Source organism: Mauremys reevesii, linkage group 4, assembly GCF_016161935.1.
Source record: "Mauremys reevesii isolate NIE-2019 linkage group 4, ASM1616193v1, whole genome shotgun sequence".
NCBI lineage: Eukaryota > Metazoa > Chordata > Testudines > Geoemydidae > Mauremys > Mauremys reevesii.
Genome location: NC_052626.1, coordinates 29,071,106 through 29,084,956, shown reverse-complemented (window position 1 = coordinate 29,084,956; position 13,851 = coordinate 29,071,106). Strand labels below are relative to the sequence as shown.

General features: G+C 38.3%; 1 protein-coding gene across 9 annotated transcripts in view; it reads right to left on the bottom strand.

Annotated features, from left to right (window-relative positions):
- Nucleotides 1-13,851, bottom strand: part of BTBD7 (BTB domain containing 7) — a 103,638-nt gene that overhangs the window by 62,488 nt on the left and 27,299 nt on the right. The window contains exons 1-2 of one of the 9 annotated variants that reach the window (XM_039536773.1): nucleotides 4,481-4,504; nucleotides 2,857-3,019 (exon numbers count right to left, since the gene is read on the bottom strand). The exons of 5 other annotated variants lie outside the window; for them this stretch is intronic. The gene's annotated coding sequence lies outside the window, so the exon portion shown is untranslated. Of the gene's footprint in view, nucleotides 1-2,856; nucleotides 3,053-4,480; nucleotides 4,505-9,941; nucleotides 10,058-13,851 lie in introns of those variants that run through there. 3 more of the 9 variants (XM_039536771.1, XM_039536772.1, XM_039536777.1) reach the window with 3 other exon arrangements.

Below are 13,851 nucleotides of genomic sequence, written 5' to 3'. Positions count from 1 at the left end.
CGATCTAAGGTACGCAACTTCAGCTACGCTGAAGTTGAAGTACCTTAGTTCGAATTACTTACCGTCCTCACGGCGCGGGATTGACATCCGCGGCTCCCCCGTCGACTCCGCCACCGCCGTTCGCGGTGGTGGAGTTCCGGAGTCGACGGGAGCGCGTTCGGAGTTTATATCACGTCTCATCTAGACGCGATATATCGAACTCCGAGAAATCGATTGCTACCCGCCGATATGGCGGGTAGTGAAGACGTACCCGTAGTGTGGTATTCATCTTTTCTTTCATTCTGTTCAGGACTGCTGCTAATACTTTTCCTGTGACAGATAGAAGTGTTACTCCCCTCCAATTTGAACAATTGTTTAGATCACCTTTCTTTGGTAACTTGATTATGATACCGAGGGCCCTTCTCCTCCGTCCATATTTTGTTGCACAGCGAACAGATGACTGATTCCATGTCTTCACCTCCATATTTAAGCATATCAGGATGAATGCCATCCAAACCAGTTGCCTTCTTATTTTTCAGCTTCTGCTGTGCTTTTTACACTTCTTTGATTTTTACCTCAGATCCACCTATATCTAGGTCTAGTGGTTTATCATTGCTGAATTCCAGTCTTGTAACTGGCTCTGGTCTGTTTAGCACTTCTTTGAAGTGTTCCACCTATCTATTTTCTTGTTCCTCCTGCATTTTCAAAATTTCTCCTTGTTTCCCTTTCACTGAGATACTTCTGAATTTTGATCCATATCCTGTTAACTGTTTCAGGATTGTGTAGACTGTTCTTTTATCGTTTCTTTCCCCTGCTTCTTCAGCTTCACTAGCCTTACTTTCTATCCAATTTCGCTTATCTTTTTGCATTGTTTCTTTACTGCTTTGTCTATGTACAGGCACAAGCTTATTTAAATCCTCCTCTTCTCAGGAAGATCTGTTTAGATTTGTTTTCAATTTGCAGTGTTAACATTTTATCACCACAGGGAACCACAGCCTGTCAACTGAATATCAGCAGCCTAAGGTGCACATCCTCCCCCACAATGAAAACACAGATGCATTGGATGGAGGGGATTATGTACTTATGTCTAAGTTGAAAGGTGTCTACAAAATGCTTTATTATAATAGCCCAGGAACCCAATAAAATTTAGGGACCCATTGTGCTAGGCACTGTATAGAAAGCAGAAAAACAGTTCCCTGCCCTAGAGAGCTTACAGTCTCAGGGTTTAATCTACATACAAAACTTGTATCGCTTTAACTATACTGGTATAAAGGTTAAAGTAGTACAACCCCCCCTCCCCCCCCACACAATTAACTTTTGTTCTGTTGTTCAACCAGCCTTAATAAGTTGCATTAAAATGTACAAAGTTAGATAACTATTTAATTCTAACATTGGCAAACAGTTCACATTTTATTCCTTTAAATCATAGAAGACATGACTTGGGGGGGAGGTGGAGGACAGTACCAGCAGTCTTCTTTCTAGTTAGAAGGCTTAGGGCTTGGGCTAGTAAGTGTAAGTTTTTCAAGCTCTGTACATAAGTAACGGGGGGGGGGGGGGGACTGTCTCAAACAGCACAGCCCAGAAAAACCTGCCAAACAGAAGACCATGACAGTGTGAACATTTTTCTGCCAACTCCAAAATTTGGTTTAATTATAAGTAGATTTAGTTTCTATAAACAAGATACTCTGGTTTTCTTGCGCTCTCTATTCAGCAACTGTAGTGCCTTCCAGGATGCATAACTAAAGAGCAAAGGTTACAAGGTTCTCTTGTTTCTGTTCTTAAATATCATGATGTAAAGCTGTCACAGCTACTGACAATTATAAAGCGTCATTTAATTTCTGCTCCCTCAGCCCTATTTTTCTTTTGTGTTAGTTGTACTTGGGGATTGATCCTGAAAAGTGCTGAGTACCCTCAAGACACAGTGATTCAATGGAAGTTGAGGATGCTCAGCACCCTTGCAGAAGGCACTAGGCACCACACAGTAAGTAACAAGTCCTTAAATTGCAATTGACTGAAAACTCTTGGTGTAAGTTTCTTGGGTACCCAAAGTCCCCACTGAAGTCAATGAAATATTTGGATGAGCAAGACATGCAAGTGGCTTGTAAATTTACATGATATAATAGAATTCACAAATATTTAAAGCTGCTCAAGTGTTGCATACATTCACTAAAAAGTAGTTGCTAAAACTTCCCCAACTTGCAAGCAAATTTCAGCCAGAGACGGATTACAAAAATATTAGATGCTATATATTCTAAATACTATTAATAATCAAAATGAATCCTTTCAACAAATCTAGAATATCTAATGTGAAAAAGTCATCCTAGAAGATGTAAGCTGTGTCAAAACAGTCACTCCACAATAAATAAAATTCCATTTATATACATGGAGTTTCAGCGTGGGAGGAATTTAGTGAAACATCTAGTAAAATATGCTTTGCATAACCTGACCAAAACCTCCCACTTGAAAGTCTGCTGTTTTATCTCCTTTTTAGCAGTCTCTGTTGTTCTTGAAGTTGCTTTCTGGTGTTGCATGGCCATTTTTACGGAAACTACAGGAGTTTCACCAGCTACCATGCAAATAGCACAGAGATATATGTGGAAAGGGCTGCATATTTGTAATGTTTATATTGAAAGAATTCTTTAGCTCAAGATATAGAAGTATGAAGGAAAGTATGTAATTAGAATATATTTAAATTACCTACATATAGTTAATTATATCTTATAGGTCAAAGTTAAAGTTGTTGAATGTTCATGTCAGTATGGTCATTAAGCGCATATATGAACTGTAAGTATAATGGAATAATTTTTCAAATCTTAATTGATTATTTTCAGCCTTTTAAAATTACTTTTTTGTTAAATCAGTAATATAGTAGCGTACTTAGCATAAGGGCCACATCTTTACATCTGAACTTGACTGAGGCAAGCCAGTTAGTACAGCAGTCAGCTTTCCAGGTATGAAATCATCCATCTGGCTGAAAATCTCAGCCAAACCATAGAGATGTTCAACAATGATGCCTCTGATACACTGTGGTGAAGACCAGCTGCACAGGGAGATCAATGGATACACGAGAAAGCTATGGCAAATCATAAACACGTATTCAACATTCAATTATAAATTCAAGATTTCATCTCTCCTTACACCAGTTATCACCACACCCAAATGGAATATGAAGCTTCCCCTCCTTTGACTGTTTTAGGTGTTTGATAATATTTATTGCCCGGGAAACAAAAAGTCATGGATGTGGAATTTTTGTCCACATAACTAATGTTTCTGTGTATTAAAGCTGTATTTCTGAAGTTTATATAGATTCATTTAATTATTTGCTATTAAAAAGAGAACTGGAATGACTTGCTGACCTTTGAGGATGGAAAACATCCAGAAAAAGGATAGTGGACACCATATAGAATACATGAACATACACAAGAGTTAAGAGACTGTGCCCAACTTCTTGATATCAACAAGTCTGCAATGCACTAATTAGTATTTGAAAGTAGAGATTGAGATCCATGAAAATGGCAATATTTGATTTGGTCAGAAGCCTCAACTGTGCTCTCGAACACATTTGGAAGGCAAGGGGGGGGGCTTACAGATTAAACAGTTACTTAAATGAAAAAGAAAGATAAAAATCTAACAAGTCCAGTCAAAGTCAACTGCTATGCCTGAAATATAACAAGCTTCCCATTTTTTTCAAAACCAGAGAATATATAAGGGTCTAACATCTGAGGGATCTGGGCTGACTGCTGAAAGTCACTGGACCTGAAACTTTCATATAACAAAAACTGTGTGTAGACTGAACTTTGGGTAACAGCCATGCTTTTGTATACAAGTCACCTATTAACACCACATTTTCATGCCATTTTCTGTTAACCACTGGGATTTAATTAAGAGGTACAAAGTGTAAAAACATGAAGTACTGCCAACAACAGAAGATTTGATATTTTCCTCCCCCTCATATTTTGAAAGCTTGTATTTCTTCTATATATTTCTTCTGGAATTGGAGTTATCGCCAGAGAATTATGAAATGTCCTACTCTTAAAACTGAACAGACTAATAAGTTACTTAACACCAACATGATGTGCTTTTTATTTCTATTATTTAAATAAGTAGTTCCCAAACTAGGGTTCGTGAACCCCTGGAGGTTCACCAAATGGTACAGGGGGTTCTCGGGAAAAAATTCCCTAATAGCGGACAGCTGTCCCTAGGGACCCTGGGCAGCACAGAGCCGGCAGCCCAGAGCCCCTGAACTTCCAAGAACTAAGCAGATCAAAGCAAGCATATCTATCACACTGAGGAGATTTAAATTTCAAGAGTCCTTATAAGAAATGGAAAAGGAGGTGGATATTTTTTTCTGTTTTTAAAATTAAATAGGCAGCTAGTATTGTTTTTAAAATTATTATGAAGAACAAGTTTAAGCTTTGTTGTAATGTGCGTTGTTTGCCTGGACTGCTCAAGACCTGAATGCTTGTGTAGGAGGAACTCTTTGAGTTGGCTTCTTAAATACCTTCAGGCTGTTTCACATCTGATACTTCTTGATGAAACAGAGGAGCCTTGTCTTATAGCAAGTTTATTCAAAGTGATACAAGCTACGAAAGTGAGATCTTGGAAGAGTGGTGCCATTTTCATAATGTAATAAAAATACTGTAATGATAAATAATAATTAATAGTGTGTAATAAGCATGTTATAAAAACAAATTTCATATTAACAAGATCACTGCTTTTATAATTTATACTCAGGTAAAGGAGAAAATCCTGGAAATATTCATTTTTAGGAGAGGGTTAATGAGACTTGACATTTTAATGAAAGGGGTTCACAGGTTGTTAAAGTTTGGGAACCACTGAAAATGAACACATTTTACACACAGAGCAAAAAAGAGTTCACAGATTATAAAGCCAGAAGGGACCACTGTGATCATATAGTCTGACCTTCTGTTAAAATAAATAGCTTGAGCTCCTTGAGTCTATCATGATAAGGCATGTTGTCCAAAACTTTAATCATTTTTGTGGCTCTTCACTGAACCCTCTCTAACTGATCAATATCCTTCTCGAATTGTGGACACTAAAACTAGACATTCTAGTCCAGCAGTGATCGCACCAGTGCCAAACAAAGAGGTAATATAGGCTCTCCCTATTCCTATTCGACAGTGTTGTTTATAGCTCCAAGGATCACATTAGCCTTTTGGCCACAGTAAGAACTCATGTTCAGAGTTAGGAATCCCAGTTGCATAAATTACATACTTGTTTCTTTATTGCTTTTATCTAGGCTAGGGATACTATAGTGTTTGGTTCACCCAACAATTCCTTGGACTTAGTATCAAGTAACACATTAAGATTCCATTTTCATGCATTAACTTTAAGACAGCCAAGAAATAGCACAGCGCTGTGATTATACCATAAACACAACTGTATGCAGTGTAGTTGTAGACATGTCGGTTCGAGGACATTAGTGACAATATGAGTGAGGTAACATCTGAAAGGCAAGGTCCAACCATAAATGTCATACATTTGCAAAACATAGCATATTTTACACTAAAAAAGAACTTTACAGAAGGTGCTTCACTCAACAAAACCAACTGAAGGAGATTTGGGAGGGGCCCAACCGACTACAGGCTGACACTACTGTTAATCTTGTAGAAATCTGGCTTGATGTAGTTAAAGCATTTGAACACAACAGTAAAAAAACCTAGAGAAACTATGGAACCTTTCAATTACCTAGCCTGACCACAAATATCAAGGTCATAGGTTTAGACCAAAAGAGGAAGAAACATAGCTGATGGAAAGTAATCTTGAGTTTATCCTTCTCGTTTAGCATCAAAAACCTGAAAGTCCAAATCTATAGCTCCAAATCTGTGCTTGCAAAGGAGGCTGTTGCACAGTTCTTTGCATCAAAACGGTAAGCAAAGTCACAGTAGAAAGGACAGTTAAATTTACATTTCTGACCATTTTTAAGAAACCTGCACATTCAAACTAACTTGCGCTAAACTTCATACTAGGCATAAAAGTGTATCAGAGGTAACTAAGGAGCAAGTACAAAGAGTAGGCCTAATTAGTTCGTTGTACTAGGAAAGACTGTTCTTCTGGCTTTCTTGAAGAATTACAAGCTTTGGACAATGTGCTCCTTTATGAAGTTACGATAAAAAAGTAACCCTTTCAGAGGGGTAGCCGTGTTAGTCTGGATCTGTAAAAGCAGCAAAGAATCCTGTGGAACCTTATAGACTAACAGACGTTTTGCAGCATGAGCTTTCGTGGGTGAATACTCACTTCGTCGGATGCAAGTAGTGGAAATTTCCAGGGGCAGGTATATATATGCAAGCAAGAAGCAAGCTAGAGATAACGAGGTTAGTTCAATCAGGGAGGATGGGGCCCTGTTCTAGCAGTTGAGGTGTGAAAACCAAGGGAGGAGAAACTGGTTCTGTAGTTGGCAAGCCATTCACAGTCTTTGTTTAATCCTGAGCTGATGGAGGCAACCCATCCTAGACAATGATCCCACACTTTCACAGGCCTTGGGTGGCAGGCCAGTCCTCGCCCACAGACAACCTGAAGCATATTCTCACCAGTAACTGCACACCGCACCATAGTAACTCTAGCTCAGGAACCAATCCATGCAACAAACCTCGATGCCAACTCTGCCCACATATCTACACCAGCGACACCATCACAGGACCTAACCAGATCAGCCACACCATCACCGGTTCATTCACCTGCATGTCCACCAATGTAATATACGCCATCATATGCCTGCAATGCCCCTCTGCTATGTACATCGGCCAAACTGGACAGTCTCTAAGGAAAAGGATAAATGGACACAAATCAGATATTAGGAATGGCAATGTACAAAAACCTGTAGGAGAACACTTCAACCTCCCTGGCCACACAATAGCAGATCTTAAGGTGGCCATCCTGCAGCAAAAAAAACTTCAGGACCAGACTTCAGAGAGAAACTGCTGAGCTTCAGGTTCATCTGCAAATTTGACACCATCAGCTCAGGATTAAACAAAGACTGTGAATGGCTTGCCAACTACAGAACCAGTTTCTCCTCCCTTGGTTTTCACACCTCAACTGCTAGAACAGGGCCTCATCCTCCCTGATTGAACTAACCTCGTTATCTCTAGCTTGCTTCTTGCTTGCATATATATACCTGCCCCTGGAAATTTCCACTACTTGCATCCGACGAAGTGAGTATTCACCCACGAAAGCTCATGCTGCAAAACGTCTGTTAGTCTATAAGGTGCCACAGGATTCTTTGTTACAAAAAGTAGTCAACTTTTCAAGGCCATTCACATTAGGCAAAGTTGGAATTTGACACCCAACACCAGATCAATGCAGCGCAAAATGATAATCTGGGAGGTCTGCAAAGTGACTCAAACACACATCCTGTCCTAGCAGCAATAAAAAAATCTTAACAGGAAATGCTAAATGCAAGGATTTTGATGCCCACACCCCAAAAGGGCAGCATTTATATAAATGGCCAGACAGAACAAAACCAACAATAAAATGCTGTGCTATACAGCAGACTAATACAATAGCAGTACAAAGTCTCTATATACCGTACCAAGCTACTCCCAAGCAATTTAATATTTTAATATACTGACAAATTGAATCTCAATCTTACCACAGCACTCCTTCCAGCTCATTACACATGCTCTAACCTTAAAAGTCAACATACCTGCATAGATCAGATTTACATGCAGACTTTAATAATTCATATTTCATTCGAGAAGTTGATGAACATGAAGCATTTTTCTGTCTAGCAAATTCAACAAAAAGCCACCCTTTTTACCTTCTAGGACTTCTGTTCAAATTACACACATGACTGCATGTCTTCTGCAGTGACTTTACATTTTTAGAAAGTTGCTTAATTTTATCTGACTCAAAGACAAAATGTCTTTACATCTCTGCTATGCAACAGCAGTAAAGATATCCACCCCCCACAAAAAAAAACCCTATGCAAATATCTCTGAACAGTACCAAGTCTAACTGCACACCTTTACAAAGTACATGAAAAATGAGGAAAATCCCCCTAATTTTAGCTGATCTCTGGCATTTACAATGTCTTCTGACATAATACGCTACTGTGGTATATTTTGGAGAAATCTGAAATTTAAAAAAACATTCTGGGCAAATCAAAAGGAAGTATTCTTTTTCTGTTTTTTTAAGTACACAAAATAAAATAAGTAAATCCTCTTTTTAATACAATTAATATGCTGCAGGGGCATTAGCAAAGTAAAGATGGACAATATAATTGTCATGGAATATTTCAGGCTGTTAGAAACAAAGTTGAAAACATTTTATGTGCTTTTAAATTTCTTGTATATTTATAAAATATACTGCTGGTTTTAATGCATATCTCTCTGTGTTATATAACCATAAGTCTTGTTTACTGTATGATTTTTCCAGGAAGAATCAGTTAAAGCTTAAACCAAACTAGGCAACTGCTTGGACAGATTTTTTTTTTCCCTTTGAAAAAAACCTAACAGCTATATGATAAGTCTTCATTCTAGTTCAGTCAAATATCTGAGAATCTGGTTTATATTTTCCTCAGCATATAATTAGCTTCAGCCATTTTGTTTGGCAACTGCTATAATTAGTTTTCAAATATGTAGCCCAACTTTCTTAGAAACACTGCCCAAGGCAAAAGCCACTATTATCAGCACAAGCACATCATAGTCAAAGTGCCAAGAAAAAATGCCTTAAGACTCAAAAAACAATCTTTTAGTGGTAAAAAAACTACTAGAGAAGGAGTTGGGGTTCTTGTACAGTATGTTTACAGCGCTAACGATTTAGTAAGCATAAGTTGATTACCCAAACCTAAACAGATTTTTAAAAAATATAAATATATGGCATCTTCAACTCCAAAAAGCAGCAACTCTCTTATGCACTAAGGAAATCCATTCTTTAAAAGATGTGAAGAAGATTAAGACTTGTTAAAGCCTTTCACAATTCAAATTTGAAAGAACCCTTAAGTGTAGATGTGCACGTTTGGTTTGTTCTCAGAGCTTATACTAACGATATCATATAAAACAGAAATTAACTAACAGTTTTCTTGGAATTGGCATACAAACAAGCACATGAACAAAGGCAATTCAGAATTCTTATGTTCTGGGCCACCAAAATAGATTTGCTTTTATTTATAGGCATTTCTATGGGGTTTAACACTAATATCTAAATGTCTCACAATACCTCATAAAATAGTAAGTATTATTCCCATTTTATAGATTGATCACAGAGGTAACAGAGGGAGTTATAAATAACTTCCTAAAGTGAGTATGCAGTAGTATTTTGGCCGTGTTGGTCTCAGGATATTAGAGAAACAAGGTATATTTTATATCTCACAATTCTGTCTCTCTAATTTTCCTAAAGTAACAAGAGATGGGGTTCTCAAACTGGGGGTTGTGAAGTTATTACATGGGGGGGGGGGTCATGAGCTGTCAGCCTCCACCCCAAACCCTGCTTGGCCTCCAGCATTTATAATAATGTTAAATATAAAAAGTGTTTTGAATTTATAAGGGGGGTTTGCATTCAGAGGCTTGCTTTGTGAAAGGGGTCACCAGTACAAAAGTTTGAGAAGTAGAGGAAGGAATCAGCAGAGCCAGGAATAGAACTCAGACCTACTGATTCCCAAGTCTGAAACATAAGACCATCTTTCCTGCCTCAACATATAGTTTTATAGATTGTAGCAGGTTTGCCCAATAAATGCTATTGTCATAGCTCTTATAACAAACTAGATTATGTATATTAACATGCTTATCTGAGCATCCAGAGTTCTACAACTTGCTGCCAAAGCACAAAAAGAAGGCTGCTTTCCTTTCTTTTAGCCTCCATATATTTAGGATTTTCTCGATGATAAAAGTATTTAGTGTTAATTATATTATCTGCCTGATTTACTTACAGAAGATAAACTTATTAATACACCTATTTTGTGTAACACAATATCAAGCACACGTCAACTCGGTGAGGTTACTTACTATGCTGATAAATCTCCAAAACAAAAATATGTATTTCTGGTTCCACAACAAGGTTGGCTAACCTTACAGCATGCTAAAAAACTTGGTGTGCTGTAGCAGTACAGGACACAAGAGCTCTGAAAGAAAGTGGGATACATAATATGCTCATTTGCATGGTAAATACTCAGAAAGCTCTTGTAGCATACAGCTATTTAACTGAAAAACGTTTGTATCTTATAGTACATGGATCAGTAACTTGCAAAAAAGATAGGAATCAAAGGGTGGTAATAAATGGCCAGTTTTCACAATGGAAAGTGATAAACAGTGTGGTTGCCCAAAGATCTGTACTGGAACCTGTGCTATTCAACATATTCAAAAGTTAAGTCCAAAACTGACTGCAAAGAGTGACAAAGGGATCTCACCAGACTGGGTCTCGGGCAACAAAGTGGGAGATAAAATTAAATGTTGATAAGTGTAAAGTTATACACATTGGAAAACAATCCCAATTACACACAAAATGACAGGGGTCTAAATAAACTATTACCACTTAAGATCTTTGAGTCATTGTGGACAGTGCTTTGAAAACATCTGCTCAATATGCAAGGGGCCGTCAAAAAAAGCTATATGAATGTTAGGAACCATTAGGAAAGGGACAGATACGACACAAAATATCAATGCCTCTATATAAATCCATGCTTCTCACATACACCTTGATACTGCGTGCAGTTCTGGTTGCCTCATCTCAAAAAAAAAAAAATTAGAATTGGAAAAGGTACAGAGAAGAGCAACAAAAAGGATTACAGGTATGGGACAGCCTCCATATGAGGGGAGATTAAAAAGACAGACTGTTCATTTTAGAAAACAGATTATTAAAGGGGGATAGGATAGAGGTCTATAAAAAAAATCATGAACTTTGTGGAGAAAATGAATAGGGAAGTATTATTTATCCCTTAACATAACACAAGAACCAGGGGGTCACCCAATGAAATTAATAGGCAGCACGTTTAAAAACAAACATAAGAAAGTACTTCTTCACATAACACACAGTCAACCTGCAGATCTTGTTGCCAGGGGATGTTGTGAAGGCCAAAAGTATAACTGAGTTCAAAAAAGAATTAGATAAGTTCATAGAGGATAGGACCATTGGCTATTAGCCAAGATGGTCAGGGATGCATCCCTAACTCTGGGTGTCCCTAAACTTCTGACTGCCCGAAGCTGGGAATTGGCAACACTGAATGGATCACTCAATAATTACCTTGTTTAGTTCACTCCCTCTGAAGCATCTGGCACTGGTCACTGTCGGAAAACAGGACACTGGGCTAGATGGACCACTGATCTGACCCAGTATGGCCATTCTTATGTTTTTATGGTATCTAGGCATCAGGGCCTAACCTCTAAGAAAAAACTGCGTGAGCGAAGTTGTTTACTCTGTGCTTTGTTCATTTTCAAACAAGTGATCCTACCATGATCTAAAAAAATAAACCAAAATAAAAAAAACACAGCCTGTGGTTAGTTATTCAAGATTTCTAGTTCAATCTCTTTCAAAGCAAAGGATTTATTTTACACACACTATCAAACAGGACTGCAGGATCCAAGTTCCACTTATACTATGTTTTCTTATGAAAATGCTGATCTAAATATTAAAACAAGAGCTCAGGGGTAATAATGTTTTCCATATTAATTGGAAAACAACTAGAAGTAATTTTTAATAGATTGGGGGAAGGCTTTGGGAAGATTAATTTTTTTTATATAAACAAAGCCACAAGTCTGTTTACCTTTCACCTGTTTTTCATAATTTACATTTTTGACCGTTTCTTTGCAAGGTGCATTGTTCTGTGGTTGGCTGAACGAATGCTCAGTCAAGGTGCAGTTCTTCTGTAGGTATGCTTCATCTGCATGAGCTACTGACACTTCTAACTAGCCCAAGATGTTCTCTTTATGCATTTGTTCTGTCCTTTTGTTCTGACACGAAAGAAGAGAAGAGGAAGAAACATTTGCTATTTATTAATACAGTATATTAATTTCTCTCCAGACTGAGGATGATCAGAACCCTATACACCCTTATAGATAAATACATCTACAACAGAAGCATGTAATCCAACAGTAGGAATTTAAATTACAAAGGAGTGTATATAAAAGGTAATAAAGTACAACATAGCTCTTTATTGTAGAAACAGTTCCACCAGTGTGTCTCTGAAATCTCCCATAGTTTCATAAAAGTTGCCTAGAAAACAATCACTGTTTACAGGCACCGCTCGCCCCCTTCCAACTTCCAACCCCTTCCAAGCTATCATATATTACAACATACTAGTCTCTCTCTTCAGGGCCGGCTTCCTGGGAATTGGGCGCCTTTTTAATTTTTTTTTTTTAAACTCACCCGGCTCCCATGGAGGGGGGGGGGGACCCTTCGGCGGCATTTCGGCAGGGTGAGTGTGTGTGTGGGGGGGGTCATCCCTGCTCCTGGTCTTCAGCGGCATTTCGGCAGCGGGAGGTCCATCAGTGCTGCGGAAGACCCAGAGCGGATCTCCTGCTGCCGAAGTGCTGCCGAAGCCCTGGACTGCCGCCAGGTATTCGAATCAGGCCCCGCAGTCCATAAAGCCGGCCCTGTCTCTCTTCTGAAACATTGGGCAGACACAAGCCACATTTTCTCTCCCTCCACATGGCAGTTACATTAGCATGATTTGATTATATCCAGTCCTAATAAAGTCCTGATCAAAGGCTCTCCCAGTGATACCTGTTCATTTGGGCAAACTAACATTCTTCCATAAAATTCAGATATTTCTATATTTTTTCAAAGGTCTGATGATCATCTTTCAGGTAACTCCATTAATAAATGAACTTAAGTGGCCACACAGCTTCACTATGCAAGCATAATTCATGCACGAGTAATAAAAAAATACAGTTCAAATGAATTAGCTCCACATGAGGTAGAAATAAAATTGGACAAGTAATGATTTGTCTCAGCTTCCTTTAAATTCAACACAAATCATCAGGGGTGTTGCCTCCTACATCAGTGATAAGATTCTTTATCTCAAAACTAGTGGAAATTAATCTTCCATTTTACACTGGCAAAAACTTTTTTTAAATGACTTTACTTTAACTTCTACTCGCAATATATTCCCCTGCATTACACAAGGACTTCTGCTTCTGAAAGTCACTCTACACACCTTAACTTCTTACCTAGAGTCTTAAAAAGAGAGAGTCCCCCTTCTTGCTAAATACAGTCGACCAGATGGATACAATTTTAGACTAGACTATATTCTGTCTATATTGCTTGATCTTTCCGAATAAAGGGATATTTTCCTTTTTGTTATAAAGATCAAGATATGCATCTGTCTGTTTACAATATATTGGATCATGTCTATAAGATGTACCTAGTTTTGCAAAACTGACTTGCCACATCACAAGAAATTAATCTCTGAAGATTTTTTTTTAAACATGATCTACTGATTTTGCATATACCATGAAGTGGTGGCACTGCTAAAGAAAAGTAGGAAGTTGCCATAACTATAAAGGGAAGGGTAACAACCCTCCTGTATACAATGCTATAAAATCCCTCCTGGCCAGAGTTCACCAAAATCCTTTTACCTGTAAAGGGTTAAGAAGCTCAGGTAACTTGGCTGACACCTGACCCAAAGGACCAATAAGGGGACAGGATACTTTCAAATCTTTGGGGGGGGGGGGGTTGTTTGTGCTCTTTGTTTTGGTGGTGTTCACTCTTGGGACTAAGAGGGACCAGACATCAATCCATGTTCTCCAAATCTTTCTGAACAAGTCTTCATATTTCAAACTTGTAAGTAACAGCCAGGCAAAGCGTGTTAGTTTATCTTTGTTTTCTCAACTTGTGAATGTTCCCTTTGCTAGAGGGATGTTTATCCCTGTTTTGTTGTAATTTTAAAACTAAGGCTAGAGGGGGTTCCGCTGGGCTCTT